At 46.9% G+C, this 25,789-nt stretch overlaps 51 non-coding genes and 3 pseudogenes across 51 annotated transcripts; all 54 read right to left on the bottom strand.

The window, feature by feature from the left end:
- Window positions 1-278: 278 nt before the first annotated feature.
- LOC148798161 (5S ribosomal RNA) lies at window positions 279-397 on the bottom strand. The gene has a single exon (XR_016072811.1). It is a non-coding gene; the product is annotated as a 5S ribosomal RNA (ribosomal RNA).
- Window positions 398-753: 356 nt separating this feature from the next.
- On the bottom strand, window positions 754-872 carry LOC148798162 (5S ribosomal RNA). The gene has a single exon (XR_016074247.1). It is a non-coding gene; the product is annotated as a 5S ribosomal RNA (ribosomal RNA).
- Window positions 873-1,226: 354 nt separating this feature from the next.
- On the bottom strand, window positions 1,227-1,345 carry LOC148798163 (5S ribosomal RNA). The gene has a single exon (XR_016069825.1). It is a non-coding gene; the product is annotated as a 5S ribosomal RNA (ribosomal RNA).
- A 355-nt stretch (window positions 1,346-1,700) lies between these two features.
- Window positions 1,701-1,819, bottom strand: LOC148798164 (5S ribosomal RNA). Its single transcript, XR_016074536.1, has one exon. It is a non-coding gene; the product is annotated as a 5S ribosomal RNA (ribosomal RNA).
- A 355-nt stretch (window positions 1,820-2,174) lies between these two features.
- Window positions 2,175-2,293, bottom strand: LOC148798165 (5S ribosomal RNA; annotated as a pseudogene).
- Window positions 2,294-2,647: 354 nt separating this feature from the next.
- On the bottom strand, window positions 2,648-2,766 carry LOC148798166 (5S ribosomal RNA). Its single transcript, XR_016075261.1, has one exon. It is a non-coding gene; the product is annotated as a 5S ribosomal RNA (ribosomal RNA).
- A 354-nt stretch (window positions 2,767-3,120) lies between these two features.
- Window positions 3,121-3,239, bottom strand: LOC148798167 (5S ribosomal RNA). Its single transcript, XR_016073040.1, has one exon. It is a non-coding gene; the product is annotated as a 5S ribosomal RNA (ribosomal RNA).
- Window positions 3,240-3,595: 356 nt separating this feature from the next.
- On the bottom strand, window positions 3,596-3,714 carry LOC148798168 (5S ribosomal RNA). The gene has a single exon (XR_016068884.1). It is a non-coding gene; the product is annotated as a 5S ribosomal RNA (ribosomal RNA).
- A 354-nt stretch (window positions 3,715-4,068) lies between these two features.
- On the bottom strand, window positions 4,069-4,186 carry LOC148798169 (5S ribosomal RNA). Its single transcript, XR_016070697.1, has one exon. It is a non-coding gene; the product is annotated as a 5S ribosomal RNA (ribosomal RNA).
- A 354-nt stretch (window positions 4,187-4,540) lies between these two features.
- On the bottom strand, window positions 4,541-4,659 carry LOC148798170 (5S ribosomal RNA). Its single transcript, XR_016072812.1, has one exon. It is a non-coding gene; the product is annotated as a 5S ribosomal RNA (ribosomal RNA).
- A 356-nt stretch (window positions 4,660-5,015) lies between these two features.
- On the bottom strand, window positions 5,016-5,134 carry LOC148798171 (5S ribosomal RNA). The gene has a single exon (XR_016074248.1). It is a non-coding gene; the product is annotated as a 5S ribosomal RNA (ribosomal RNA).
- Window positions 5,135-5,488: 354 nt separating this feature from the next.
- Window positions 5,489-5,607, bottom strand: LOC148798172 (5S ribosomal RNA). The gene has a single exon (XR_016069837.1). It is a non-coding gene; the product is annotated as a 5S ribosomal RNA (ribosomal RNA).
- A 354-nt stretch (window positions 5,608-5,961) lies between these two features.
- LOC148798173 (5S ribosomal RNA) lies at window positions 5,962-6,080 on the bottom strand. The gene has a single exon (XR_016072538.1). It is a non-coding gene; the product is annotated as a 5S ribosomal RNA (ribosomal RNA).
- A 356-nt stretch (window positions 6,081-6,436) lies between these two features.
- LOC148798174 (5S ribosomal RNA) lies at window positions 6,437-6,555 on the bottom strand. Its single transcript, XR_016074249.1, has one exon. It is a non-coding gene; the product is annotated as a 5S ribosomal RNA (ribosomal RNA).
- A 354-nt stretch (window positions 6,556-6,909) lies between these two features.
- LOC148798175 (5S ribosomal RNA) lies at window positions 6,910-7,028 on the bottom strand. Its single transcript, XR_016072204.1, has one exon. It is a non-coding gene; the product is annotated as a 5S ribosomal RNA (ribosomal RNA).
- A 354-nt stretch (window positions 7,029-7,382) lies between these two features.
- On the bottom strand, window positions 7,383-7,501 carry LOC148798176 (5S ribosomal RNA). Its single transcript, XR_016069848.1, has one exon. It is a non-coding gene; the product is annotated as a 5S ribosomal RNA (ribosomal RNA).
- Window positions 7,502-7,855: 354 nt separating this feature from the next.
- Window positions 7,856-7,974, bottom strand: LOC148798177 (5S ribosomal RNA). The gene has a single exon (XR_016071157.1). It is a non-coding gene; the product is annotated as a 5S ribosomal RNA (ribosomal RNA).
- Window positions 7,975-8,330: 356 nt separating this feature from the next.
- On the bottom strand, window positions 8,331-8,449 carry LOC148798178 (5S ribosomal RNA). Its single transcript, XR_016074250.1, has one exon. It is a non-coding gene; the product is annotated as a 5S ribosomal RNA (ribosomal RNA).
- Window positions 8,450-8,803: 354 nt separating this feature from the next.
- On the bottom strand, window positions 8,804-8,922 carry LOC148798179 (5S ribosomal RNA). Its single transcript, XR_016073845.1, has one exon. It is a non-coding gene; the product is annotated as a 5S ribosomal RNA (ribosomal RNA).
- A 355-nt stretch (window positions 8,923-9,277) lies between these two features.
- Window positions 9,278-9,396, bottom strand: LOC148798180 (5S ribosomal RNA). Its single transcript, XR_016074251.1, has one exon. It is a non-coding gene; the product is annotated as a 5S ribosomal RNA (ribosomal RNA).
- Window positions 9,397-9,751: 355 nt separating this feature from the next.
- Window positions 9,752-9,870, bottom strand: LOC148798181 (5S ribosomal RNA). The gene has a single exon (XR_016069876.1). It is a non-coding gene; the product is annotated as a 5S ribosomal RNA (ribosomal RNA).
- A 354-nt stretch (window positions 9,871-10,224) lies between these two features.
- Window positions 10,225-10,343, bottom strand: LOC148798182 (5S ribosomal RNA). Its single transcript, XR_016073956.1, has one exon. It is a non-coding gene; the product is annotated as a 5S ribosomal RNA (ribosomal RNA).
- Window positions 10,344-10,697: 354 nt separating this feature from the next.
- Window positions 10,698-10,816, bottom strand: LOC148798183 (5S ribosomal RNA). The gene has a single exon (XR_016073041.1). It is a non-coding gene; the product is annotated as a 5S ribosomal RNA (ribosomal RNA).
- A 356-nt stretch (window positions 10,817-11,172) lies between these two features.
- Window positions 11,173-11,291, bottom strand: LOC148798184 (5S ribosomal RNA). Its single transcript, XR_016068885.1, has one exon. It is a non-coding gene; the product is annotated as a 5S ribosomal RNA (ribosomal RNA).
- Window positions 11,292-11,645: 354 nt separating this feature from the next.
- LOC148798185 (5S ribosomal RNA) lies at window positions 11,646-11,763 on the bottom strand. The gene has a single exon (XR_016070698.1). It is a non-coding gene; the product is annotated as a 5S ribosomal RNA (ribosomal RNA).
- A 354-nt stretch (window positions 11,764-12,117) lies between these two features.
- LOC148798186 (5S ribosomal RNA) lies at window positions 12,118-12,236 on the bottom strand. The gene has a single exon (XR_016072813.1). It is a non-coding gene; the product is annotated as a 5S ribosomal RNA (ribosomal RNA).
- Window positions 12,237-12,592: 356 nt separating this feature from the next.
- LOC148798187 (5S ribosomal RNA) lies at window positions 12,593-12,711 on the bottom strand. Its single transcript, XR_016074252.1, has one exon. It is a non-coding gene; the product is annotated as a 5S ribosomal RNA (ribosomal RNA).
- Window positions 12,712-13,065: 354 nt separating this feature from the next.
- Window positions 13,066-13,184, bottom strand: LOC148798188 (5S ribosomal RNA). The gene has a single exon (XR_016069859.1). It is a non-coding gene; the product is annotated as a 5S ribosomal RNA (ribosomal RNA).
- Window positions 13,185-13,538: 354 nt separating this feature from the next.
- On the bottom strand, window positions 13,539-13,657 carry LOC148798189 (5S ribosomal RNA). Its single transcript, XR_016071158.1, has one exon. It is a non-coding gene; the product is annotated as a 5S ribosomal RNA (ribosomal RNA).
- A 356-nt stretch (window positions 13,658-14,013) lies between these two features.
- Window positions 14,014-14,132, bottom strand: LOC148798190 (5S ribosomal RNA). Its single transcript, XR_016074537.1, has one exon. It is a non-coding gene; the product is annotated as a 5S ribosomal RNA (ribosomal RNA).
- Window positions 14,133-14,487: 355 nt separating this feature from the next.
- On the bottom strand, window positions 14,488-14,606 carry LOC148798191 (5S ribosomal RNA; annotated as a pseudogene).
- A 354-nt stretch (window positions 14,607-14,960) lies between these two features.
- On the bottom strand, window positions 14,961-15,079 carry LOC148798192 (5S ribosomal RNA). Its single transcript, XR_016072765.1, has one exon. It is a non-coding gene; the product is annotated as a 5S ribosomal RNA (ribosomal RNA).
- A 354-nt stretch (window positions 15,080-15,433) lies between these two features.
- On the bottom strand, window positions 15,434-15,552 carry LOC148798193 (5S ribosomal RNA). The gene has a single exon (XR_016073043.1). It is a non-coding gene; the product is annotated as a 5S ribosomal RNA (ribosomal RNA).
- Window positions 15,553-15,908: 356 nt separating this feature from the next.
- Window positions 15,909-16,027, bottom strand: LOC148798194 (5S ribosomal RNA). The gene has a single exon (XR_016068886.1). It is a non-coding gene; the product is annotated as a 5S ribosomal RNA (ribosomal RNA).
- A 354-nt stretch (window positions 16,028-16,381) lies between these two features.
- LOC148798195 (5S ribosomal RNA) lies at window positions 16,382-16,499 on the bottom strand. Its single transcript, XR_016070700.1, has one exon. It is a non-coding gene; the product is annotated as a 5S ribosomal RNA (ribosomal RNA).
- Window positions 16,500-16,853: 354 nt separating this feature from the next.
- Window positions 16,854-16,972, bottom strand: LOC148798196 (5S ribosomal RNA). Its single transcript, XR_016072814.1, has one exon. It is a non-coding gene; the product is annotated as a 5S ribosomal RNA (ribosomal RNA).
- Window positions 16,973-17,328: 356 nt separating this feature from the next.
- Window positions 17,329-17,447, bottom strand: LOC148798197 (5S ribosomal RNA). Its single transcript, XR_016074253.1, has one exon. It is a non-coding gene; the product is annotated as a 5S ribosomal RNA (ribosomal RNA).
- Window positions 17,448-17,801: 354 nt separating this feature from the next.
- LOC148798198 (5S ribosomal RNA) lies at window positions 17,802-17,920 on the bottom strand. The gene has a single exon (XR_016069870.1). It is a non-coding gene; the product is annotated as a 5S ribosomal RNA (ribosomal RNA).
- A 354-nt stretch (window positions 17,921-18,274) lies between these two features.
- Window positions 18,275-18,393, bottom strand: LOC148798199 (5S ribosomal RNA). The gene has a single exon (XR_016072539.1). It is a non-coding gene; the product is annotated as a 5S ribosomal RNA (ribosomal RNA).
- A 356-nt stretch (window positions 18,394-18,749) lies between these two features.
- LOC148798200 (5S ribosomal RNA) lies at window positions 18,750-18,868 on the bottom strand. The gene has a single exon (XR_016074255.1). It is a non-coding gene; the product is annotated as a 5S ribosomal RNA (ribosomal RNA).
- A 354-nt stretch (window positions 18,869-19,222) lies between these two features.
- On the bottom strand, window positions 19,223-19,341 carry LOC148798201 (5S ribosomal RNA). Its single transcript, XR_016072205.1, has one exon. It is a non-coding gene; the product is annotated as a 5S ribosomal RNA (ribosomal RNA).
- Window positions 19,342-19,695: 354 nt separating this feature from the next.
- LOC148798202 (5S ribosomal RNA) lies at window positions 19,696-19,814 on the bottom strand. Its single transcript, XR_016069881.1, has one exon. It is a non-coding gene; the product is annotated as a 5S ribosomal RNA (ribosomal RNA).
- Window positions 19,815-20,168: 354 nt separating this feature from the next.
- On the bottom strand, window positions 20,169-20,287 carry LOC148798203 (5S ribosomal RNA). Its single transcript, XR_016071159.1, has one exon. It is a non-coding gene; the product is annotated as a 5S ribosomal RNA (ribosomal RNA).
- A 356-nt stretch (window positions 20,288-20,643) lies between these two features.
- On the bottom strand, window positions 20,644-20,762 carry LOC148798204 (5S ribosomal RNA). The gene has a single exon (XR_016074256.1). It is a non-coding gene; the product is annotated as a 5S ribosomal RNA (ribosomal RNA).
- Window positions 20,763-21,116: 354 nt separating this feature from the next.
- Window positions 21,117-21,235, bottom strand: LOC148798205 (5S ribosomal RNA). The gene has a single exon (XR_016074072.1). It is a non-coding gene; the product is annotated as a 5S ribosomal RNA (ribosomal RNA).
- A 355-nt stretch (window positions 21,236-21,590) lies between these two features.
- Window positions 21,591-21,709, bottom strand: LOC148798206 (5S ribosomal RNA). Its single transcript, XR_016074257.1, has one exon. It is a non-coding gene; the product is annotated as a 5S ribosomal RNA (ribosomal RNA).
- A 355-nt stretch (window positions 21,710-22,064) lies between these two features.
- Window positions 22,065-22,183, bottom strand: LOC148798207 (5S ribosomal RNA). Its single transcript, XR_016069877.1, has one exon. It is a non-coding gene; the product is annotated as a 5S ribosomal RNA (ribosomal RNA).
- A 354-nt stretch (window positions 22,184-22,537) lies between these two features.
- Window positions 22,538-22,656, bottom strand: LOC148798208 (5S ribosomal RNA). The gene has a single exon (XR_016074193.1). It is a non-coding gene; the product is annotated as a 5S ribosomal RNA (ribosomal RNA).
- Window positions 22,657-23,011: 355 nt separating this feature from the next.
- LOC148798209 (5S ribosomal RNA) lies at window positions 23,012-23,130 on the bottom strand. Its single transcript, XR_016074258.1, has one exon. It is a non-coding gene; the product is annotated as a 5S ribosomal RNA (ribosomal RNA).
- Window positions 23,131-23,485: 355 nt separating this feature from the next.
- LOC148798210 (5S ribosomal RNA) lies at window positions 23,486-23,604 on the bottom strand (annotated as a pseudogene).
- Window positions 23,605-23,958: 354 nt separating this feature from the next.
- LOC148798211 (5S ribosomal RNA) lies at window positions 23,959-24,077 on the bottom strand. Its single transcript, XR_016072815.1, has one exon. It is a non-coding gene; the product is annotated as a 5S ribosomal RNA (ribosomal RNA).
- Window positions 24,078-24,433: 356 nt separating this feature from the next.
- Window positions 24,434-24,552, bottom strand: LOC148798212 (5S ribosomal RNA). Its single transcript, XR_016074259.1, has one exon. It is a non-coding gene; the product is annotated as a 5S ribosomal RNA (ribosomal RNA).
- Window positions 24,553-24,907: 355 nt separating this feature from the next.
- LOC148798213 (5S ribosomal RNA) lies at window positions 24,908-25,026 on the bottom strand. The gene has a single exon (XR_016075273.1). It is a non-coding gene; the product is annotated as a 5S ribosomal RNA (ribosomal RNA).
- Window positions 25,027-25,380: 354 nt separating this feature from the next.
- LOC148798214 (5S ribosomal RNA) lies at window positions 25,381-25,499 on the bottom strand. Its single transcript, XR_016072251.1, has one exon. It is a non-coding gene; the product is annotated as a 5S ribosomal RNA (ribosomal RNA).
- Window positions 25,500-25,789: the final 290 nt, after the last annotated feature.

The following is a 25,789-nucleotide window of genomic DNA, read 5'->3' on the forward strand; positions in this document are numbered from 1 at the left end:
GTGTATGCAGCCTTCCTCCCTTGGTAACCGTGCACAAGCTCCTACGTGAGCAGAGTGTTTGCATTTCAGATCTGCCGCACCCCCGGATAGATGCAATACTATCGCGGGGCCCACAATGCATGACGAATGCCGAAAGCCCGGTTCTTGCATCGTTGCCATTCAGTAATGACGATCGTGCCGCAAATGGTCCGAGTATCCGACGCATTGTTTCCAGTTGTCTCCCAGAAACAACAAATGGAATTTGCAAATACAAATCAAAATAAAATATTAATAAAATTGGGGTGCAACACGAGGACTTCCCAGGAGGTCACCCATCCTAGTACTACTCTCGCCCAAGCACGCTTAACTTCGGAGTTCTGATGGGATCTGGTGCATTTGTGCTGGTATGATCGCACCCGTTTAATTCATGCTCGCTTAGATCTTTATGCACTATCTTGCTCCCCTCCATTAATTGTTTTAGACTTGAAAAAAACTGTGTATGCAGCCTTCCTCCCTTGGTAACCGTGCACAAGCTCTTACGTGAGCAGAGTGTTTGCTTTTTAGATCTGCCGCACCCCCGGATAGATGCAATACTATCGCGGGGCCCACAATGCACGACGAATGCCAAAAGCCCGGTTTTTTCACGGTTCCCATTCAGTAATGACAATCGTGCCGCAAGTGGTCCGAGTATCCGGCGCGTTGTTTGCGTTTGTCTCGCCGAAACGACAAATGGAATTTGCAAATACGATATCGAAATAAAATATTAATAAAATTGGGGTGCAACACGAGGACTTCCCAGGAGGTCACCCATCCTAGGACTACTCCCGCCCATGCACACTTAACTTCGGAGTTCTGATGGGATCCGGTGCATTAGTGCTGGTATGATCGCACCCGTTTAATTCATGCTCGCTTAGATCTTTATGCACTATCTTGCTCCCCTCCATTAATTGTTTTTGATTTGAAAAAACTGTGTATGCAGCCTTCCTCCCTTGGTAACCGTGCACAAGCTCCTACGTGAGCAGAGTGTTTGCATTTCAGATCTGCCGCACCCCCGGATAGATGCCATACTATCGCGGGGCCCACAATGCATGACGAATGCCGAAAGCCCGGTTCTTGCATCGTTGCCATTCAGTAATGACGATCGTGCCGCAAATGGTCCGAGTATCCGACGCATTGTTTCCAGTTGTCTCCCAGAAACAACAAATGGAATTTGCAAATACAAATCAAAATAAAATATTAATAAAATTGGAGTGCAACACGAGGACTTCCCAGGAGGTCACCCATCCTAGTACTACTCTCGCCCAAGCACGCTTAACTTCGGAGTTCTGATGGGATCCGGTGCATTAGTGCTGGTATGATCGCACCCGTTTAATTCATGCTCGCTTAGATCTTTATGAACTATCTTGCTCCCCTCCATTAATTGTTTTAGACTTGAAAAAACTGTGTATGCAGCCTTCCTCCCTTGGTAACCGTGCACAAGCTCTTACGTGAGCAGAGTGTTTGCTTTTTAGATCTGCCGCACCCCCGGATAGATGCAATACTATCGCGGGGCCCACAATGCACGACGAATGCCAAAAGCCCGGTTTTTTCACGGTTCCCATTCAGTAATGACAATCGTGCCGCAAATGGTCCGAGTATCCGGCGCGTTGTTTGCGTTTGTCTCGCCGAAACGACAAATGGAATTTGCAAATACGATATCGAAATAAAATATTAATAAAATTGGGGTGCAACACGAGGACTTCCCAGGAGGTCACCCATCCTAGGACTACTCTCGCCCATGCACACTTAACTTCGGAGTTCTGATGGGATCCGGTGCATTAGTGCTGGTATGATCGCACCCGTTTAATTCATGCTCGCTTAGATCTTTATGCACTATCTTGCTCCCCTCCATTAATTGTTTTAGACTTGAAAAAACTGTGTATGCAGCCTTCCTCCCTTGGTAACCGTGCACAAGCTCCTACGTGAACAGAGTGTTTGTTTTTCAGATCTGCCGCACCCCCGGATAGATGCAATACTATCGCGGGGCCCACAATGCACGATGAATGCCAAAAGCCCGGTTTTTGCACGGTTCCCATTCAGTAATGACGATCGTGCCGCAAATGGTCCGAGTATCCGGCGCGTTGTTTGAGTTTGTCTCGCCGACACGACAAATGGAATTTGCAAATACGATATCGAAATAAAATATTAATAAAATTGGGGTGAAACACAAGGACTTCCCAGGAGGTCACCCATCCTAATACTACTCTCGCCCAAGCACACTTAACTTTGGAGTTCTGATGGGATCCGGTGCATTAGTGCTGGTATGATCGCACCCGTTTAATTCATGCTCGCTTAGATCTTTATGCACTATCTTGCTCCCCTCCATTAATTGTTTTAGATTTGAAAAAACTGTGTATGCAGCCTTCCTCCCTTGGTAACCGTGCACAAGCTCCTACGTGAGCAGAGTGTTTGCATTTCAGATCTGCCGCACCCCCGGATAGATGCAATACTATCGCGGGGCCCACAATGCATGACGAATGCCGAAAGCCCGGTTCTTGCATCGTTGCCATTCAGTAATGACGATCGTGCCGCAAATGGTCCGAGTATCCGACGCATTGTTTCCAGTTGTCTCCCAGAAACAACAAATGGAATTTGCAAATACAAATCAAAATAAAATATTAATAAAATTGGGGTGCAACACGAGGACTTCCCAGGAGGTCACCCATCCTAGTACTACTCTCGCCCAAGCACGCTTAACTTCGGAGTTCTGATGGGATCCGGTGCATTAGTGCTGGTATGATCGCACCCGTTTAATTCATGCTCGCTTAGATCTTTATGCACTATCTTGCTCCCCTCCATTAATTGTTTTAGACTTGAAAAAACTGTTTATGCAGCCTTCCTCCCTTGGTAACCGTGCACAAGCTCTTACGTGAGCAGAGTGTTTGCTTTTTAGATCTGCCGCACCCCCGGATAGATGCAATACTATCGCGGGGCCCACAATGCATGACGAATGCCGAAAGCCCGGTTCTTGCATCGTTGCCATTCAGTAATGACGATCGTGCCGCAAATGGTCCGAGTATCCGACGCATTGTTTCCAGTTGTCTCCCAGAAACAACAAATGGAATTTGCAAATACAAATCAAAATAAAATATTAATAAAATTGGGGTGCAACACGAGGACTTCCCAGGAGGTCACCCATCCTAGTACCACTCTCGCCCAAGCACGCTTAACTTCGGAGTTCTGATGGGATCCGGTGCATTAGTGCTGGAATGATCGCACCCGTTTAATTCATGCTCGCTTAGATTTTTATGCACTATCTTGCTCCCCTCCATTAATTGTTTTAGACTTGAAAAAAACTGTGTATGCAGCCCTCCTCGCTTGGTAACCGTGCACAAGCTCTTACGTGAGCAGAGTGTTTGCTTTTTAGATCTGCCGCACCCCCGGATAGATGCAATACTATCGCGGGGCCCACAATGCACGACGAATGCCAAAAGCCCGGTTTTTTCACGGTTCCCATTCAGTAATGACAATCGTGCCACAAATGGTCCGAGTATCCGGCGCGTTGTTTGCGTTTGTCTCGCCGAAACGACAAATGGAATTTGCAAATACGATATCGAAATAAAATATTAATAAAATTGGGGTGCAACACGAGGACTTCCCAGGAGGTCACCCATCCTAGGACTACTCCCGCCCATGCACACTTAACTTCGGAGTTCTGATGGGATCCGGTGCATTAGTGCTGGTATGATCGCAACCGTTTTATTCATGCTCGCTTAGAACTTTATGCACTATCTTGCTCCCCTCCATTAATTGTTTTAGATTTGAAAAAACTGTGTATGCAGCCTTCCTCCCTTGGTAACCGTGCACAAGCTCCTACGTGAGCAGAGTGTTTGCATTTCAGATCTGCCGCACCCCCGGATAGATGCAATACTATCGCGGGGCCCACAATGCATGACGAATGCCGAAAGCCCGGTTCTTGCATCGTTGCCATTCAGTAATGACGATCGTGCCGCAAATGGTCCGAGTATCCGACGCATTGTTTCCAGTTGTCTCCCAGAAACAACAAATGGAATTTGCAAATACAAATCAAAATAAAATATTAATAAAATTGGGGTGCAACACGAGGACTTCCCAGGAGGTCACCCATCCTAGTACTACTCTCGCCCAAGCACAATAACTTCGGAGTTCTGATGGGATCCGGTGGATTAGTGCTGGTATGATCGCACCCGTTTAATTCATGCTCGCTTAGATCTTTATGCACTATCTTGCTCCCCTCCATTAATTGTTTTAGACTTGAAAAAACTGTGTATGCAGCCTTCCTCCCTTGGTAACCGTGCACAAGCTCTTACGTGAGCAGAGTGTTTGCTTTTTAGATCTGCCGCACCCCCGGATAGATGCAATACTATCGCGGGGCCCACAATGCATGTCGAATGCCGAAAGCCCGGTTCTTGCATCGTTGCCATTCAGTAATGACGATCGTGCCGCAAATGGTCCGAGTATCCGACGCATTGTTTCCAGTTGTCTCCCAGAAACAACAAATGGAATTTGCAAATACAAATCAAAATAAAATATTAATAAAATTGGGGTGCAACACGAGGACTTCCCAGGAGGTCACCCATCCTAGTACTACTCTCGCCCAAGCACGCTTAACTTCGGAGTTCTGATGGGATCTGGTGCATTTGTGCTGGTATGATCGCACCCGTTTAATTCATGCTCGCTTAGATCTTTATGCACTATCTTGCTCCCCTCCATTAATTGTTTTAGACTTGAAAAAAACTGTGTATGCAGCCTTCCTCCCTTGGTAACCGTGCACAAGCTCTTACGTGAGCAGAGTGTTTGCTTTTTAGATCTGCCGCACCCCCGGATAGATGCAATACTATCGCGGGGCCCACAATGCACGACGAATGCCAAAAGCCCGGTTTTTTCACGGTTCCCATTCAGTAATGACAATCGTGCCGCAAGTGGTCCGAGTATCCGGCGCGTTGTTTGCGTTTGTCTCGCCGAAACGACAAATGGAATTTGCAAATACGATATCGAAATAAAATATTAATAAAATTGGGGTGCAACACGAGGACTTCCCAGGAGGTCACCCATCCTAGGACTACTCCCGCCCATGCACACTTAACTTCGGAGTTCTGATGGGATCCGGTGCATTAGTGCTGGTATGATCGCACCCGTTTAATTCATGCTCGCTTAGATCTTTATGCACTATCTTGCTCCCCTCCATTAATTGTTTTTGATTTGAAAAAACTGTGTATGCAGCCTTCCTCCCTTGGTAACCGTGCACAAGCTCCTACGTGAGCAGAGTGTTTGCATTTCAGATCTGCCGCACCCCCGGATAGATGCCATACTATCGCGGGGCCCACAATGCATGACGAATGCCGAAAGCCCGGTTCTTGCATCGTTGCCATTCAGTAATGACGATCGTGCCGCAAATGGTCCGTGTATCCGACGCATTGTTTCCAGTTGTCTCACAGAAACAACAAATGGAATTTGCAAATACAAATCAAAATAAAATATTAATAAAATTGGAGTGCAACACGAGGACTTCCCAGGAGGTCACCCATCCTAGTACTACTCTCGCCCAAGCACGCTTAACTTCGGAGTTCTGATGGGATCCGGTGCATTAGTGCTGGTATGATCGCACCCGTTTAATTCATGCTCGCTTAGATCTTTATGCACTATCTTGCTCCCCTCCATTAATTGTTATAGACTTGAAAAAACTGTGTATGCAGCCTTCCTCCCTTGGTAACCGTGCACAAGCTCTTACGTGAGCAGAGTGTTTGCTTTTTAGATCTGCCGCACCCCCGGATAGATGCAATACTATCGCGGGGCCCACAATGCATGACGAATGCCGAAAGCCCGGTTCTTGCATCGTTGCCATTCAGTAATGACGATCGTGCCGCAAATGGTCCGAGTATCCGACGCATTGTTTCCAGTTGTCTCCCAGAAACAACAAATGGAATTTGCAAATACAAATCAAAATAAAATATTAATAAAATTGGGGTGCAACACGAGGACTTCCCAGGAGGTCACCCATCCTAGTACTACTCTCGCCCAAGCACGCTTAACTTCAGAGTTCTGATGGGATCCGGTGCATTAGTACTGGTATGATCGCACCCGTTTAATTCATGCTCGCTTAGATCTTTATGCACTATCTTGCTCCCCTCCATTAATTGTTTTAGACTTGAAAAAAACTGTGTATGCAGCCTTCCTCCCTTGGTAACCGTGCACAAGCTCTTACGTGAGCAGAGTGTTTGCTTTTTAGATCTGCCGCACCCCCGGATAGATGCAATACTATCGCGGGGCCCACAATGCACGACGAATGCCAAAAGCCCGGTTTTTTCACGGTTCCCATTCAGTAATGACAATCGTGCCGCAAGTGGTCCGAGTATCCGGCGCGTTGTTTGCGTTTGTCTCGCCGAAACGACAAATGGAATTTGCAAATACGATATCGAAATAAAATATTAATAAAATTGGGGTGCAACACGAGGACTTCCCAGGAGGTCACCCATCCTAGGACTACTCCCGCCCATGCACACTTAACTTCGGAGTTCTGATGGGATCCGGTGCATTAGTGCTGGTATGATCGCACCCGTTTAATTCATGCTCGCTTAGATCTTTATGCACTATCTTGCTCCCCTCCATTAATTGTTTTAGATTTGAAAAAACTGTGTATGCAGCCTTCCTCCCTTGGTAACCGTGCACAAGCTCCTACGTGAGCAGAGTGTTTGCATTTCAGATCTGCCGCACACCCGGATAGATGCCATACTATCGCGGGGCCCACAATGCATGACGAATGCCGAAAGCCCGGTTCTTGCATCGTTGACATTCAGTAATGACGATCGTGCCGCAAATGGTCCGAGTATCCGACGCATTGTTTCCAGTTGTCTCCCAGAAACAACAAATGGAATTTGCAAATACAAATCAAAATAAAATATTAATAAAATTGGGGTGCAACACGAGGACTTCCCAGGAGGTCACCCATCCTAGTACTACTCTCGCCCAAGCACGCTTAACTTCGGAGTTCGGATGGGATCCGGTGCATTAGTGCTGGTATGATCGCACAAGTTTAATTCATGCTCGCTTAGATCTTTATGAACTATCTTGCTCCCTTCCATTAATTGTTTTAGATTTGAAAAAACTGTGTATGCAGCCTTCCTCCCTTGGTAACCGTGCACAAGCTCCTACGTGAGCAGAGTGTTTGCATTTCAGATCTGCCGCACCCCCGGATAGATGCCATACTATCGCGGGGCCCACAATGCTTGACGAATGCCGAAAGCCCGGTTCTTGCATCGTTGCCATTCAGTAATGACGATCGTGCCGCAAATGGTCCGAGTATCCGACGCATTGTTTCCAGTTGTCTCCCAGAAACAACAAATGGAATTTGCAAATACAAATCAAAATAAAATATTAATAAAATTGGAGTGCAACACGAGGACTTCCCAGGAGGTCACCCATCCTAGTACTACTCTCGCCCAAGCACGCTTAACTTCGGAGTTCTGATGGGATCCGGTGCATTAGTGCTGGTATGATCGCACCCGTTTAATTCATGCTCGCTTAGATCTTTATGCACTATCTTGCTCCCCTCCATTAATTGTTTTAGACTTGAAAAAACTGTGTATGCAGCCTTCCTCCCTTGGTAACCGTGCACAAGCTCTTACGTGAGCAGAGTGTTTGCTTTTTAGATCTGCCGCACCCCCGGATAGATGCAATACTATCGCGGGGCCCACAATGCATGACGAATGCCGAAAGCCCGGTTCTTGCATCGTTGCCATTCAGTAATGACGATCGTGCCGCAAATGGTCCGAGTATCCGACGCATTGTTTCCAGTTGTCTCCCAGAAACAACAAATGGAATTTGCAAATACAAATCAAAATAAAATATTAATAAAATTGGGGTGCAACACGAGGACTTCCCAGGAGGTCACCCATCCTAGTACTACTCTCGCCCAAGCACGCTTAACTTCGGAGTTCTGATGGGATCCGGTGCATTAGTACTGGTATGATCGCACCCGTTTAATTCATGCTCGCTTAGATCTTTATGCACTATCTTGCTCCCCTCCATTAATTGTTTTAGACTTGAAAAAAACTGTGTATGCAGCCTTCCTCCCTTGGTAACCGTGCACAAGCTCTTACGTGAGCAGAGTGTTTGCTTTTTAGATCTGCCGCACCCCCGGATAGATGCAATACTATCGCGGGGCCCACAATGCACGACGAATGCCAAAAGCCCGGTTTTTTCACGGTTCCCATTCAGTAATGACAATCGTGCCGCAAGTGGTCCGAGTATCCGGCGCGTTGTTTGCGTTTGTCTCGCCGAAACGACAAATGGAATTTGCAAATACGATATCGAAATAAAATATTAATAAAATTGGGGTGCAACACGAGGACTTCCCAGGAGGTCACCCATCCTAGGACTACTCCCGCCCATGCACACTTAACTTCGGAGTTCTGATGGGATCCGGTGCATTAGTGCTGGTATGATCGCACCCGTTTAATTCATGCTCGCTTAGATCTTTATGCACTATCTTGCTCCCCTCCATTAATTGTTTTAGATTTGAAAAAACTGTGTATGCAGCCTTCCTCCCTTGGTAACCGTGCACAAGCTCCTACGTGAGCAGAGTGTTTGCATTTCAGATCTGCCGCACCCCCGGATAGATGCCATACTATCGCGGGGCCCACAATGCATGACGAATGCCGAAAGCCCGGTTCTTGCATCGTTGACATTCAGTAATGACGATCGTGCCGCAAATGGTCCGAGTATCCGACGCATTGTTTCCAGTTGTCTCCCAGAAACAACAAATGGAATTTGCAAATACAAATCAAAATAAAATATTAATAAAATTGGGGTGCAACACGAGGACTTCCCAGGAGGTCACCCATCCTAGTACTACTCTCGCCCAAGCACGCTTAACTTCGGAGTTCGGATGGGATCCGGTGCATTAGTGCTGGTATGATCGCACCCGTTTAATTCATGCTCGCTTAGATCTTTATGCACTATCTTGCTCCCCTCCATTAATTGTTTTAGACTTGAAAAAACTGTGTATGCAGCCTTCCTCCCTTGGTAACCGTGCACAAGCTCTTACGTGAGCAGAGTGTTTGCTTTTTAGATCTGCCGCACCCCCGGATAGATGCAATACTATCGCGGGGCCCACAATGCACGACGAATGCCAAAACCCCGGTTTTTTCACGGTTCCCATTCAATAATGACAATCGTGCCGCAAATGGTCCGAGTATCCGGCGCGTTGTTTGCGTTTGTCTCGCCGAAACGACAAATGGAATTTGCAAATACGATATCGAAATAAAATATTAATAAAATTGGGGTGCAACACGAGGACTTCCCAGGAGGTCACCCATCCTAGGACTACTCCCGCCCATGCACACTTAACTTCGGAGTTCTGATGGGATCCGGTGCATTAGTGCTGGTATGATCGCACCCGTTTAATTCATGCTCGCTTAGATCTTTATGCACTATCTTGCTCCCCTCCATTAATTGTTTTAGACTTGAAAAAACTGTGTATGCAGCCTTCCTCCCTTGGTAACCGTGCACAAGCTCCTACGTGAGCAGAGTGTTTGCTTTTCAGATCTGCCGCACCCCCGGATAGATGCAATACTATCGCGGGGCCCACAATGCACGACGAATGCCAAAAGCCCGGTTTTTGCACGGTTCCCATTCAGTAATGACGATCGTGCCGCAAATGGTCCGAGTATCCGGCGCGTTGTTTGAGTTTGTCTCGCCGACACGACAAATGGAATTTGCAAATACGATATCGAAATAAAATATTAATAAAATTGGGGTGAAACACAAGGACTTCCCAGGAGGTCACCCATCCTAATACTACTCTCGCCCAAGCACACTTAACTTCGGAGTTCTGATGGGATCCGGTGCATTAGTGCTGGTATGATCGCACCCGTTTAATTCATGCTCGCTTAGATCTTTATGCACTATCTTGCTCCCCTCCATTAATTGTTTTAGATTTGAAAAAACTGTGTATGCAGCCTTCCTCCCTTGGTAACCGTGCACAAGCTCCTACGTGAGCAGAGTGTTTGCATTTCAGATCTGCCGCACCCCCGGATAGATGCCATACTATCGCGGGGCCCACAATGCATGACGAATGCCGAAAGCCCGGTTCTTGCATCGTTGACATTCAGTAATGACGATCGTGCCGCAAATGGTCCGAGTATCCGACGCATTGTTTCCAGTTGTCTCCCAGAAACAACAAATGGAATTTGCAAATACAAATCAAAATAAAATATTAATAAAATTGGGGTGCAACACGAGGACTTCCCAGGAGGTCACCCATCCTAGTACTACTCTCGCCCAAGCACGCTTAACTTCGGAGTTCGGATGGGATCCGGTGCATTAGTGCTGGTATGATCGCACCCGTTTAATTCATGCTCGCTTAGATCTTTATGCACTATCTTGCTCCCCTCCATTAATTGTTTTAGACTTGAAAAAACTGTGTATGCAGCCTTCCTCCCTTGGTAACCGTGCACAAGCTCTTACGTGAGCAGAGTGTTTGCTTTTTAGATCTGCCGCACCCCCGGATAGATGCAATACTATCGCGGGGCCCACAATGCATGACGAATGCCGAAAGCCCGGTTCTTGCATCGTTGCCATTCAGTAATGACGATCGTGCCGCAAATGGTCCGAGTATCCGACGCATTGTTTCCAGTTGTCTCCCAGAAACAACAAATGGAATTTGCAAATACAAATCAAAATAAAATATTAATAAAATTGGGGTGCAACACGAGGACTTCCCAGGAGGTCACCCATCCTAGTACCACTCTCGCCCAAGCACGCTTAACTTCGGAGTTCTGATGGGATCCGGTGCATTAGTGCTGGAATGATCGCACCCGTTTAATTCATGCTCGCTTAGATCTTTATGCACTATCTTGCTCCCCTCCATTAATTGTTTTAGACTTGAAAAAAACTGTGTATGCAGCCCTCCTCGCTTGGTAACCGTGCACAAGCTCTTACGTGAGCAGAGTGTTTGCTTTTTAGATCTGCCGCACCCCCGGATAGATGCAATACTATCGCGGGGCCCACAATGCACGACGAATGCCAAAAGCCCGGTTTTTTCACGGTTCCCATTCAGTAATGACAATCGTGCCACAAATGGTCCGAGTATCCGGCGCGTTGTTTGCGTTTGTCTCGCCGAAACGACAAATGGAATTTGCAAATACGATATCGAAATAAAATATTAATAAAATTGGGGTGCAACACGAGGACTTCCCAGGAGGTCACCCATCCTAGGACTACTCCCGCCCATGCACACTTAACTTCGGAGTTCTGATGGGATCCGGTGCATTAGTGCTGGTATGATCGCAACCGTTTTATTCATGCTCGCTTAGAACTTTATGCACTATCTTGCTCCCCTCCATTAATTGTTTTAGATTTGAAAAAACTGTGTATGCAGCCTTCCTCCCTTGGTAACCGTGCACAAGCTCCTACGTGAGCAGAGTGTTTGCATTTCAGATCTGCCGCACCCCCGGATAGATGCAATACTATCGCGGGGCCCACAATGCATGACGAATGCCGAAAGCCCGGTTCTTGCATCGTTGCCATTCAGTAATGACGATCGTGCCGCAAATGGTCCGAGTATCCGACGCATTGTTTCCAGTTGTCTCCCAGAAACAACAAATGGAATTTGCAAATACAAATCAAAATAAAATATTAATAAAATTGGGGTGCAACACGAGGACTTCCCAGGAGGTCACCCATCCTAGTACTACTCTCGCCCAAGCACAATAACTTCGGAGTTCTGATGGGATCCGGTGGATTAGTGCTGGTATGATCGCACCCGTTTAATTCATGCTCGCTTAGATCTTTATGCACTATCTTGCTCCCCTCCATTAATTGTTTTAGACTTGAAAAAACTGTGTATGCAGCCTTCCTCCCTTGGTAACCGTGCACAAGCTCTTACGTGAGCAGAGTGTTTGCTTTTTAGATCTGCCGCACCCCCGGATAGATGCAATACTATCGCGGGGCCCACAATGCATGTCGAATGCCGAAAGCCCGGTTCTTGCATCGTTGCCATTCAGTAATGACGATCGTGCCGCAAATGGTCCGAGTATCCGACGCATTGTTTCCAGTTGTCTCCCAGAAACAACAAATGGAATTTGCAAATACAAATCAAAATAAAATATTAATAAAATTGGGGTGCAACACGAGGACTTCCCAGGAGGTCACCCATCCTAGTACTACTCTCGCCCAAGCACGCTTAACTTCGGAGTTCTGATGGGATCTGGTGCATTTGTGCTGGTATGATCGCACCCGTTTAATTCATGCTCGCTTAGATCTTTATGCACTATCTTGCTCCCCTCCATTAATTGTTTTAGACTTGAAAAAAACTGTGTATGCAGCCTTCCTCCCTTGGTAACCGTGCACAAGCTCTTACGTGAGCAGAGTGTTTGCTTTTTAGATCTGCCGCACCCCCGGATAGATGCAATACTATCGCGGGGCCCACAATGCACGACGAATGCCAAAAGCCCGGTTTTTTCACGGTTCCCATTCAGTAATGACAATCGTGCCGCAAGTGGTCCGAGTATCCGGCGCGTTGTTTGCGTTTGTCTCGCCGAAACGACAAATGGAATTTGCAAATACGATATCGAAATAAAATATTAATAAAATTGGGGTGCAACACGAGGACTTCCCAGGAGGTCACCCATCCTAGGACTACTCCCGCCCATGCACACTTAACTTCGGAGTTCTGATGGGATCCGGTGCATTAGTGCTGGTATGATCGCACCCGTTTAATTCATGCTCGCTTAGATCTTTATGCACTATCTTGCTCCCCTCCATTAATTGTTTTTGATTTGAAAAAACTGTGTATGCAGCCTTCCTCCCTTGGTAACCGTGCACAAGCTCATACGTGAGCAGAGTGTTTGCATTTCAGATCTGCCGCACCCCCGGATAGATGCCATACTATCGCGGGGCCCACAATGCATGACGAATGCCGAAAGCCCGGTTCTTGCATCGTTGCCATTCAGTAATGACGATCGTGCCGCAAATGGTCCGAGTATCCGGCGCATTGTTTCCAGTTGTCTCCCAGAAACAACAAATGGAATTTGCAAATACAAATCAAAATAAAATATTAATAAAATTGGAGTGCAACACGAGGACTTCCCAGGAGGTCACCCATCCTAGTACTACTCTCGCCCAAGCACGCTTAACTTCGGAGTTCTGATGGGATCCGGTGCATTAGTGCTGGTATGATCGCACCCGTTTAATTCATGCTCGCTTAGATCTTTATGCACTATCTTGCTCCCCTCCATTAATTGTTTTAGACTTGAAAAAACTGTGTATGCAGCCTTCCTCCCTTGGTAACCGTGCACAAGCTCTTACGTGAGTAGAGTGTTTGCTTTTTAGATCTGCCGCACCCCCGGATAGATGCAATACTATCGCGGGGCCCACAATGCATGACGAATGCCGAAAGCCCGGTTCTTGCATCGTTGCCATTCAGTAATGACGATCGTGCCGCAAATGGTCCGAGTATCCGACGCATTGTTTCCAGTTGTCTCCCAGAAACAACAAATGGAATTTGCAAATACAAATCAAAATAAAATATTAATAAAATTGGGGTGCAACACGAGGACTTCCCAGGAGGTCACCCATCCTAGTACTACTCTCGCCCAAGCACGCTTAACTTCGGAGTTCTGATGGGATCCGGTGCATTAGTACTGGTATGATCGCACCCGTTTAATTCATGCTCGCTTAGATCTTTATGCACTATCTTGCTCCCCTCCATTAATTGTTTTAGACTTGAAAAAAACTGTGTATGCAGCCTTCCTCCCTTGGTAACCGTGCACAAGCTCTTACGTGAGCAGAGTGTTTGCTTTTTAGATCTGCCGCACCCCCGGATAGATGCAATACTATCGCGGGGCCCACAATGCACGACGAATGCCAAAAGCCCGGTTTTTTCACGGTTCCCATTCAGTAATGACAATCGTGCCGCAAATGGTCCGAGTATCCGGCGCGTTGTTTGCGTTTGTCTCGCCGAAACGACAAATGGAATTTGCAAATACGATATCGAAATAAAATATTAATAAAATTGGGGTGCAACACGAGGACTTCCCAGGAGGTCACCCATCCTAGGACTACTCTCGCCCATGCACACTTAACTTCGGAGTTCTGATGGGATCCGGTGCATTAGTGCTGGTATGATCGCACCCGTTTAATTCATGCTCGCTTAGATCTTTATGCACTATCTTGCTCCCCTCCATTAATTGTTTTAGACTTGAAAAAACTGTGTATGCAGCCTTCCTCCCTTGGTAACCGTGCACAAGCTCCTACGTGAACAGAGTGTTTGTTTTTCAGATCTGCCGCACCCCCGGATAGATGCAATACTATCGCGGGGCCCACAATGCACGATGAATGCCAAAAGCCCGGTTTTTGCACGGTTCCCATTCAGTAATGACGATCGTGCCGCAAATGGTCCGAGTATCCGGCGCGTTGTTTGAGTTTGTCTCGCCGACACGACAAATGGAATTTGCAAATACGATATCGAAATAAAATATTAATAAAATTGGGGTGAAACACAAGGACTTCCCAGGAGGTCACCCATCCTAATACTACTCTCGCCCAAGCACACTTAACTTTGGAGTTCTGATGGGATCCGGTGCATTAGTGCTGGTATGATCGCACCCGTTTAATTCATGCTCGCTTAGATCTTTATGCACTATCTTGCTCCCCTCCATTAATTGTTTTAGATTTGAAAAAACTGTGTATGCAGCCTTCCTCCCTTGGTAACCGTGCACAAGCTCCTACGTGAGCAGAGTGTTTGCATTTCAGATCTGCCGCACCCCCGGATAGATGCAATACTATCGCGGGGCCCACAATGCATGACGAATGCCGAAAGCCCGGTTCTTGCATCGTTGCCATTCAGTAATGACGATCGTGCCGCAAATGGTCCGAGTATCCGACGCATTGTTTCCAGTTGTCTCCCAGAAACAACAAATGGAATTTGCAAATACAAATCAAAATAAAATATTAATAAAATTGGGGTGCAACAAGAGGACTTCCCAGGAGGTCACCCATCCTAGTACTACTCTCGCCCAAGCACGCTTAACTTCGGAGTTCTGATGGGATCCGGTGCATTAGTGCTGGTATGATCGCACCCGTTTAATTCATGCTCGCTTAGATCTTTATGCACTATCTTGCTCCCCTCCATTAATTGTTTTAGACTTGAAAAAACTGTGTATGCAGCCTTCCTCCCTTGGTAACCGTGCACAAGCTCTTACGTGAGCAGAGTGTTTGCTTTTTAGATCTGCCGCACCCCCGGATAGATGCAATACTATCGCGGGGCCCACAATGCATGACGAATGCCGAAAGCCCGGTTCTTGCATCGTTGCCATTCAGTAATGACGATCGTGCCGCAAATGGTCCGAGTATCCGACGCATTGTTTCCAGTTGTCTCCCAGAAACAACAAATGGAATTTGCAAATACAAATCAAAATAAAATATTAATAAAATTGGGGTGCAACACGAGGACTTCCCAGGAGGTCACCCATCCTAGTACCACTCTCGCCCAAGCACGCTTAACTTCGGAGTTCTGATGGGATCCGGTGCATTAGTGCTGGAATGATCGCACCCGTTTAATTCATGCTCGCTTAGATCTTTATGCACTATCTTGCTCCCCTCCATTAATTGTTTTAGACTTGAAAAAAACTGTGTATGCAGCCCTCCTCGCTTGGTAACCGTGCACAAGCTCTTACGTGAGCAGAGTGTTTGCTTTTTAGATCTGCCGCACCCCCGGATAGATGCAATACTATCGCGGGGCCCACAATGCACGACGAATGCCAAAAGCCCGGTTTTTTCACGGTTCCCATTCAGTAATGACAATCGTGCCACAAATGGTCCGAGTATCCGGCGCGTTGTTTGCGTTTGTCTCGCCGAAACGACAAATGGAATTTGCAAATACGATATCGAAATAAAATATTAATAAAATTGGGGTGCAACACGAGGACTTCCCAGGAGGTCACCCATCCTAGGACTACTCCCGCCCATGCACACTTAACTTCGGAGTTCTGATGGGATCCGGTGCATTAGTGCTGGTATGATCGCAACCGTTTTATTCATGCTCGCTTAGAACTTTATGCACTATCTTGCTCCCCTCCATTAATTGTTTTAGATTTGAAAAAACTGTGTATGCAGCCTTCCTCCCTTGGTAACCGTGCACAAGCTCCTACGTGAGCAGAGTGTTTGCATTTCAGATCTGCCGCACCCCCGGATAGATGCAATACTATCGCGGGGCCCACAATGCATGACGAATGCCGAAAGCCCGGTTCTTGCATCGTTGCCATTCAGTAATGACGATCGTGCCGCAAATGGTCCGAGTATCCGACGCATTGTTTCCAGTTGTCTCCCAGAAACAACAAATGGAATTTGCAAATACAAATCAAAATAAAATATTAATAAAATTGGGGTGCAACACGAGGACTTCCCAGGAGGTCACCCATCCTAGTACTACTCTCGCCCAAGCACAATAACTTCGGAGTTCTGATGGGATCCGGTGGATTAGTGCTGGTATGATCGCACCCGTTTAATTCATGCTCGCTTAGATCTTTATGCACTATCTTGCTCCCCTCCATTAATTGTTTTAGACTTGAAAAAACTGTGTATGCAGCCTTCCTCCCTTGGTAACCGTGCACAAGCTCTTACGTGAGCAGAGTGTTTGCTTTTTAGATCTGCCGCACCCCCGGATAGATGCAATACTATCGCGGGGCCCACAATGCATGTCGAATGCCGAAAGCCCGGTTCTTGCATCGTTGCCATTCAGTAATGACGATCGTGCCGCAAATGGTCCGAGTATCCGACGCATTGTTTCCAGTTGTCTCCCAGAAACAACAAATGGAATTTGCAAATACAAATCAAAATAAAATATTAATAAAATTGGGGTGCAACACGAGGACTTCCCAGGAGGTCACCCATCCTAGTACTACTCTCGCCCAAGCACGCTTAACTTCGGAGTTCTGATGGGATCTGGTGCATTTGTGCTGGTATGATCGCACCCGTTTAATTCATGCTCGCTTAGATCTTTATGCACTATCTTGCTCCCCTCCATTAATTGTTTTAGACTTGAAAAAAACTGTGTATGCAGCCTTCCTCCCTTGGTAACCGTGCACAAGCTCTTACGTGAGCAGAGTGTTTGCTTTTTAGATCTGCCGCACCCCCGGATAGATGCAATACTATCGCGGGGCCCACAATGCACGACGAATGCCAAAAGCCCGGTTTTTTCACGGTTCCCATTCAGTAATGACAATCGTGCCGCAAGTGGTCCGAGTATCCGGCGCGTTGTTTGCGTTTGTCTCGCCGAAACGACAAATGGAATTTGCAAATACGATATCGAAATAAAATATTAATAAAATTGGGGTGCAACACGAGGACTTCCCAGGAGGTCACCCATCCTAGGACTACTCCCGCCCATGCACACTTAACTTCGGAGTTCTGATGGGATCCGGTGCATTAGTGCTGGTATGATCGCACCCGTTTAATTCATGCTCGCTTAGATCTTTATGCACTATCTTGCTCCCCTCCATTAATTGTTTTTGATTTGAAAAAACTGTGTATGCAGCCTTCCTCCCTTGGTAACCGTGCACAAGCTCCTACGTGAGCAGAGTGTTTGCATTTCAGATCTGCCGCACCCCCGGATAGATGCCATACTATCGCGGGGCCCACAATGCATGACGAATGCCGAAAGCCCGGTTCTTGCATCGTTGCCATTCAGTAATGACGATCGTGCCGCAAATGGTCCGTGTATCCGACGCATTGTTTCCAGTTGTCTCCCAGAAACAACAAATGGAATTTGCAAATACAAATCAAAATAAAATATTAATAAAATTGGAGTGCAACACGAGGACTTCCCAGGAGGTCACCCATCCTAGTACTACTCTCGCCCAAGCACGCTTAACTTCGGAGTTCTGATGGGATCCGGTGCATTAGTGCTGGTATGATCGCACCCGTTTAATTCATGCTCGCTTAGATCTTTATGCACTATCTTGCTCCCCTCCATTAATTGTTTTAGACTTGAAAAAACTGTGTATGCAGCCTTCCTCCCTTGGTAACCGTGCACAAGCTCTTACGTGAGCAGAGTGTTTGCTTTTTAGATCTGCCGCACCCCCGGATAGATGCAATACTATCGCGGGGCCCACAATGCATGACGAATGCCGAAAGCCCGGTTCTTGCATCGTTGCCATTCAGTAATGACGATCGTGCCGCAAATGGTCCGAGTATCCGACGCATTGTTTCCAGTTGTCTCCCAGAAACAACAAATGGAATTTGCAAATACAAATCAAAATAAAATATTAATAAAATTGGGGTGCAACACGAGGACTTCCCAGGAGGTCACCCATCCTAGTACTACTCTCGCCCAAGCACGCTTAACTTCAGAGTTCTGATGGGATCCGGTGCATTAGTACTGGTATGATCGCACCCGTTTAATTCATGCTCGCTTAGATCTTTATGCACTATCTTGCTCCCCTCCATTAATTGTTTTAGACTTGAAAAAAACTGTGTATGCAGCCTTCCTCCCTTGGTAACCGTGCACAAGCTCTTACGTGAGCAGAGTGTTTGCTTTTTAGATCTGCCGCACCCCCGGATAGATGCAATACTATCGCGGGGCCCACAATGCACGACGAATGCCAAAAGCCCGGTTTTTTCACGGTTCCCATTCAGTAATGACAATCGTGCCGCAAGTGGTCCGAGTATCCGGCGCGTTGTTTGCGTTTGTCTCGCCGAAACGACAAATGGAATTTGCAAATACGATATCGAAATAAAATATTAATAAAATTGGGGTGCAACACGAGGACTTCCCAGGAGGTCACCCATCCTAGGACTACTCCCGCCCATGCACACTTAACTTCGGAGTTCTGATGGGATCCGGTGCATTAGTGCTGGTATGATCGCACCCGTTTAATTCATGCTCGCTTAGATCTTTATGCACTATCTTGCTCCCCTCCATTAATTGTTTTAGATTTGAAAAAACTGTGTATGCAGCCTTCCTCCCTTGGTAACCGTGCACAAGCTCCTACGTGAGCAGAGTGTTTGCATTTCAGATCTGCCGCACCCCCGGATAGATGCCATACTATCGCGGGGCCCACAATGCATGACGAATGCCGAAAGCCCGGTTCTTGCATCGTTGACATTCAGTAATGACGATCGTGCCGCAAATGGTCCGAGTATCCGACGCATTGTTTCCAGTTGTCTCCCAGAAACAACAAATGGAATTTGCAAATACAAATCAAAATAAAATATTAATAAAATTGGGGTGCAACACGAGGACTTCCCAGGAGGTCACCCATCCTAGTACTACTCTCGCCCAAGCACGCTTAACTTCGGAGTTCGGATGGGATCCGGTGCATTAGTGCTGGTATGATCGCACAAGTTTAATTCATGCTCGCTTAGATCTTTATGAACTATCTTGCTCCCTTCCATTAATTGTTTTAGATTTGAAAAAACTGTGTATGCAGCCTTCCTCCCTTGGTAACCGTGCACAAGCTCCTACGTGAGCAGAGTGTTTGCATTTCAGATCTGCCGCACCCCCGGATAGATGCCATACTATCGCGGGGCCCACAATGCTTGACGAATGCCGAAAGCCCGGTTCTTGCATCGTTGCCATTCAGTAATGACGATCGTGCCGCAAATGGTCCGAGTATCCGACGCATTGTTTCCAGTTGTCTCCCAGAAACAACAAATGGAATTTGCAAATACAAATCAAAATAAAATATTAATAAAATTGGAGTGCAACACGAGGACTTCCCAGGAGGTCACCCATCCTAGTACTACTCTCGCCCAAGCACGCTTAACTTCGGAGTTCTGATGGGATCCGGTGCATTAGTGCTGGTATGATCGCACCCGTTTAATTCATGCTCGCTTAGATCTTTATGCACTATCTTGCTCCCCTCCATTAATTGTTTTAGACTTGAAAAAACTGTGTATGCAGCCTTCCTCCCTTGGTAACCGTGCACAAGCTCTTACGTGAGCAGAGTGTTTGCTTTTTAGATCTGCCGCACCCCCGGATAGATGCAATACTATCGCGGGGCCCACAATGCATGACGAATGCCGAAAGCCCGGTTCTTGCATCGTTGCCATTCAGTAATGACGATCGTGCCGCAAATGGTCCGAGTATCCGACGCATTGTTTCCAGTTGTCTCCCAGAAACAACAAATGGAATTTGCAAATACAAATCAAAATAAAATATTAATAAAATTGGGGTGCAACACGAGGACTTCCCAGGAGGTCACCCATCCTAGTACTACTCTCGCCCAAGCACGCTTAACTTCGGAGTTCTGATGGGATCCGGTGCATTAGTACTGGTATGATCGCACCCGTTTAATTCATGCTCGCTTAGATCTTTATGCACTATCTTGCTCCCCTCCATTAATTGTTTTAGACTTGAAAAAAACTGTGTATGCAGCCTTCCTCCCTTGGTAACCGTGCACAAGCTCTTACGTGAGCAGAGTGTTTGCTTTTTAGATCTGCCGCACCCCCGGATAGATGCAATACTATCGCGGGGCCCACAATGCACGACGAATGCCAAAAGCCCGGTTTTTTCACGGTTCCCATTCAGTAATGACAATCGTGCCGCAAGTGGTCCGAGTATCCGGCGCGTTGTTTGCGTTTGTCTCGCCGAAACGACAAATGGAATTTGCAAATACGATATCGAAATAAAATATTAATAAAATTGGGGTGCAACACGAGGACTTCCCAGGAGGTCACCCATCCTAGGACTACTCCCGCCCATGCACACTTAACTTCGGAGTTCTGATGGGATCCGGTGCATTAGTGCTGGTATGATCGCACCCGTTTAATTCATGCTCGCTTAGATCTTTATGCACTATCTTGCTTCCCTCCATTAATTGTTTTAGATTTGAAAAAACTGTGTATGCAGCCTTCCTCCCTTGGTAACCGTGCACAAGCTCCTACGTGAGCAGAGTGTTTGCATTTCAGATCTGCCGCACCCCCGGATAGATGCCATACTATCGCGGGGCCCACAATGCATGACGAATGCCGAAAGCCCGGTTCTTGCATCGTTGACATTCAGTAATGACGATCGTGCCGCAAATGGTCTGAGTATCCGACGCATTGTTTCCAGTTGTCTCCCAGAAACAACAAATGGAATTTGCAAATACAAATCAAAATAAAATATTAATAAAATTGGGGTGCAACACGAGGACTTCCCAGGAGGTCACCCATCCTAGTACTACTCTCGCCCAAGCACGCTTAACTTCGGAGTTCGGATGGGATCCGGTGCATTAGTGCTGGTATGATCGCACCCGTTTAATTCATGCTCGCTTAGATCTTTATGCACTATCTTGCTCCCCTCCATTAATTGTTTTAGACTTGAAAAAACTGTGTATGCAGCCTTCCTCCCTTGGTAACCGTGCACAAGCTCTTACGTGAGCAGAGTGTTTGCTTTTTAGATCTGCCGCACCCCCGGATAGATGCAATACTATCGCGGGGCCCACAATGCACGACGAATGCCAAAACCCCGGTTTTTTCACGGTTCCCATTCAATAATGACAATCGTGCCGCAAATGGTCCGAGTATCCGGCGCGTTGTTTGCGTTTGTCTCGCCGAAACGACAAATGGAATTTGCAAATACGATATCGAAATAAAATATTAATAAAATTGGGGTGCAACACGAGGACTTCCCAGGAGGTCACCCATCCTAGGACTACTCCCGCCCATGCACACTTAACTTCGGAGTTCTGATGGGATCCGGTGCATTAGTGCTGGTATGATCGCACCCGTTTAATTCATGCTCGCTTAGATCTTTATGCACTATCTTGCTCCCCTCCATTAATTGTTTTAGACTTGAAAAAACTGTGTATGCAGCCTTCCTCCCTTGGTAACCGTGCACAAGCTCCTACGTGAGCAGAGTGTTTGCTGTTCAGATCTGCCGCACCCCCGGATAGATGCAATACTATCGCGGGGCCCACAATGCACGACGAATGCCAAAAGCCCGGTTTTTGCACGGTTCCCATTCAGTAATGACGATCGTGCCGCAAATGGTCCGAGTATCCGGCGCGTTGTTTGAGTTTGTCTCGCCGACACGACAAATGGAATTTGCAAATACGATATCGAAATAAAATATTAATAAAATTGGGGTGAAACACAAGGACTTCCCAGGAGGTCACCCATCCTAATACTACTCTCGCCCAAGCACACTTAACTTCGGAGTTCTGATGGGATCCGGTGCATTAGTGCTGGTATGATCGCACCCGTTTAATTCATGCTCGCTTAGATCTTTATGCACTATCTTGCTCCCCTCCATTAATTGTTTTAGATTTGAAAAAACTGTGTATGCAGCCTTCCTCCCTTGGTAACCGTGCACAAGCTCCTACGTGAGCAGAGTGTTTGCATTTCAGATCTGCCGCACCCCCGGATAGATGCCATACTATCGCGGGGCCCACAATGCATGACGAATGCCGAAAGCCCGGTTCTTGCATCGTTGACATTCAGTAATGACGATCGTGCCGCAAATGGTCCGAGTATCCGACGCATTGTTTCCAGTTGTCTCCCAGAAACAACAAATGGAATTTGCAAATACAAATCAAAATAAAATATTAATAAAATTGGGGTGCAACACGAGGACTTCCCAGGAGGTCACCCATCCTAGTACTACTCTCGCCCAAGCACGCTTAACTTCGGAGTTCGGATGGGATCCGGTGCATTAGTGCTGGTATGATCGCACCCGTTTAATTCATGCTCGCTTAGATCTTTATGCACTATCTTGCTCCCCTCCATTAATTGTTTTAGACTTGAAAAAACTGTGTATGCAGCCTTCCTCCCTTGGTAACCGTGCACAAGCTCTTACGTGAGCAGAGTGTTTGCTTTTTAGATCTGCCGCACCCCCGGATAGATGCAATACTATCGCGGGGCCCACAATGCACGACGAATGCCAAAACCCCGGTTTTTTCACGGTTCCCATTCAATAATGACAATCGTGCCGCAAATGGTCCGAGTATCCGGCGCGTTGTTTGCGTTTGTCTCGCCGAAACGACAAATGGAATTTGCAAATACGATATCGAAATAAAATATTAATAAAATTGGGGTGCAACACGAGGACTTCCCAGGAGGTCACCCATCCTAGGACTACTCCCGCCCATGCACACTTAACTTCGGAGTTCTGATGGGATCCGGTGCATTAGTGCTGGTATGATCGCACCCGTTTAATTCATGCTCGCTTAGATCTTTATGCACTATCTTGCTCCCCTCCATTAATTGTTTTAGACTTGAAAAAACTGTGTATGCAGCCTTCCTCCCTTGGTAACCGTGCACAAGCTCCTACGTGAGCAGAGTGTTTGCTTTTCAGATCTGCCGCACCCCCGGATAGATGCAATACTATCGCGGGGCCCACAATGCACGACGAATGCCAAAAGCCCGGTTTTTGCACGGTTCCCATTCAGTAATGACGATCGTGCCGCAAATGGTCCGAGTATCCGGCGCGTTGTTTGAGTTTGTCTCGCCGACACGACAAATGGAATTTGCAAATACGATATCGAAATAAAATATTAATAAAATTGGGGTGAAACACAAGGACTTCCCAGGAGGTCACCCATCCTAATACTACTCTCGCCCAAGCACACTTAACTTCGGAGTTCTGATGGGATCCGGTGCATTTGTGCTGGTATGATCGCACAAGTTTAATTCATGCTCGCTTAGATCTTTATGAACTATCTTGCTCCCTTCCATTAATTGTTTTAGATTTGAAAAAAATGTGTATGCAGCCTTCCTCCCTTGGTAACCGTGCACAAGCTCCTACGTGAGCAGAGTGTTTGCATTTCAGATCTGCCGCACCCCCGGATAGATGCAATACTATCGCGGGGCCCACAATGCATGACGAATGCCGAAAGCCCGGTTCTTGCATCGTTGCCATTCAGTAATGACGATCGTGCCGCAAATGGTCCGAGTATCCGACGCATTGTTTCCAGTTGTCTCCCAGAAACAACAAATGGAATTTGCAAATACAAATCAAAACAAAATATTAATAAAATTGGGGTGCAACACGAGGACTTCCCAGGAGGTCACCCATCCTAGTACTACTCTCGCCCAAGCACGCTTAACTTCGGAGTTCTGATGGGATCTGGTGCATTTGTGCTGGTATGATCGCACCCGTTTAATTCATGCTCGCTTAGATCTTTATGCACTATCTTGCTCCCCTCCATTAATTGTTTTAGACTTGAAAAAAACTGTGTATGCAGCCTTCCTCCCTTGGTAACCGTGCACAAGCTCTTACGTGAGCAGAGTGTTTGCTTTTTAGATCTGCCGCACCCCCGGATAGATGCAATACTATCGCGGGGCCCACAATGCACGACGAATGCCAAAAGCCCGGTTTTTTCACGGTTCCCATTCAGTAATGACAATCGTGCCGCAAGTGGTCCGAGTATCCGGCGCGTTGTTTGCGTTTGTCTCGCCGAAACGACAAATGGAATTTGCAAATACGATATCGAAATAAAATATTAATAAAATTGGGGTGCAACACGAGGACTTCCCAGGAGGTCACCCATCCTAGGACTACTCCCGCCCATGCACACTTAACTTCGGAGTTCTGATGGGATCCGGTGCATTAGTGCTGGTATGATCGCACCCGTTTAATTCATGCTCGCTTAGATCTTTATGCACTATCTTGCTCCCCTCCATTAATTGTTTTTGATTTGAAAAAACTGTGTATGCAGCCTTCCTCCCTTGGTAACCGTGCACAAGCTCCTACGTGAGCAGAGTGTTTGCATTTCAGATCTGCCGCACCCCCGGATAGATGCCATACTATCGCGGGGCCCACAATGCATGACGAATGCCGAAAGCCCGGTTCTTGCATCGTTGCCATTCAGTAATGACGATCGTGCCGCAAATGGTCCGAGTATCCGGCGCGTTGTTTGCGTTTGTCTCGCCGAAACGACAAATGGAATTTGCAAATACGATATCGAAATAAAATATTAATAAAATTGGGGTGCAACACGAGGACTTCCCAGGAGGTCACCCATCCTAGTACTACTCTCGCCCAAGCACGCTTAACTTCGGAGTTCTGATGGGATCCGGTGCATTAGTGCTGGTATGATCGCACCCGTTTAATTCATGCTCGCTTAGATCTTTATGCACTATCTTGCTCCCCTCCATTAATTGTTTTAGACTTGAAAAAACTGTGTATGCAGCCTTCCTCCCTTGGTAACCGTGCACAAGCTCTTACGTGAGCAGAGTGTTTGCTTTTTAGATCTGCCGCACCCCCGGATAGATGCAATACTATCGCGGGGCCCACAATGCATGACGAATGCCGAAAGCCCGGTTCTTGCATCGTTGCCATTCAGTAATGACGATCGTGCCGCAAATGGTCCGAGTATCCGACGCATTGTTTCCAGTTGTCTCCCAGAAACAACAAATGGAATTTGCAAATACAAATCAAAATAAAATATTAATAAAATTGGGGTGCAACACGAGGACTTCCCAGGAGGTCACCCATCCTACTACTACTCTCGCCCAAGCACGCTTAACTTCGGAGTTCTGATGGGATCCGGTGCATTAGTACTGGTATGATCGCACCCGTTTAATTCATGCTCGCTTAGATCTTTATGCACTATCTTGCTCCCCTCCATTAATTGTTTTAGACTTGAAAAAAACTGTGTATGCAGCCTTCCTCCCTTGGTAACCGTGCACAAGCTCTTACGTGAGCAGAGTGTTTGCTTTTTAGATCTGCCGCACCCCCGGATAGATGCAATACTATCGCGGGGCCCACAATGCACGACGAATGCCAAAAGCCCGGTTTTTTCACGGTTCCCATTCAGTAATGACAATCGTGCCGCAAGTGGTCCGAGTATCCGGCGCGTTGTTTGCG

This window comes from Nelumbo nucifera, chromosome 4 (genome assembly GCF_055504915.1).
Source record: "Nelumbo nucifera cultivar China Antique chromosome 4, China Antique-T2T, whole genome shotgun sequence".
Classification (NCBI taxonomy): Eukaryota; Viridiplantae; Streptophyta; class Magnoliopsida; order Proteales; family Nelumbonaceae; genus Nelumbo; species Nelumbo nucifera.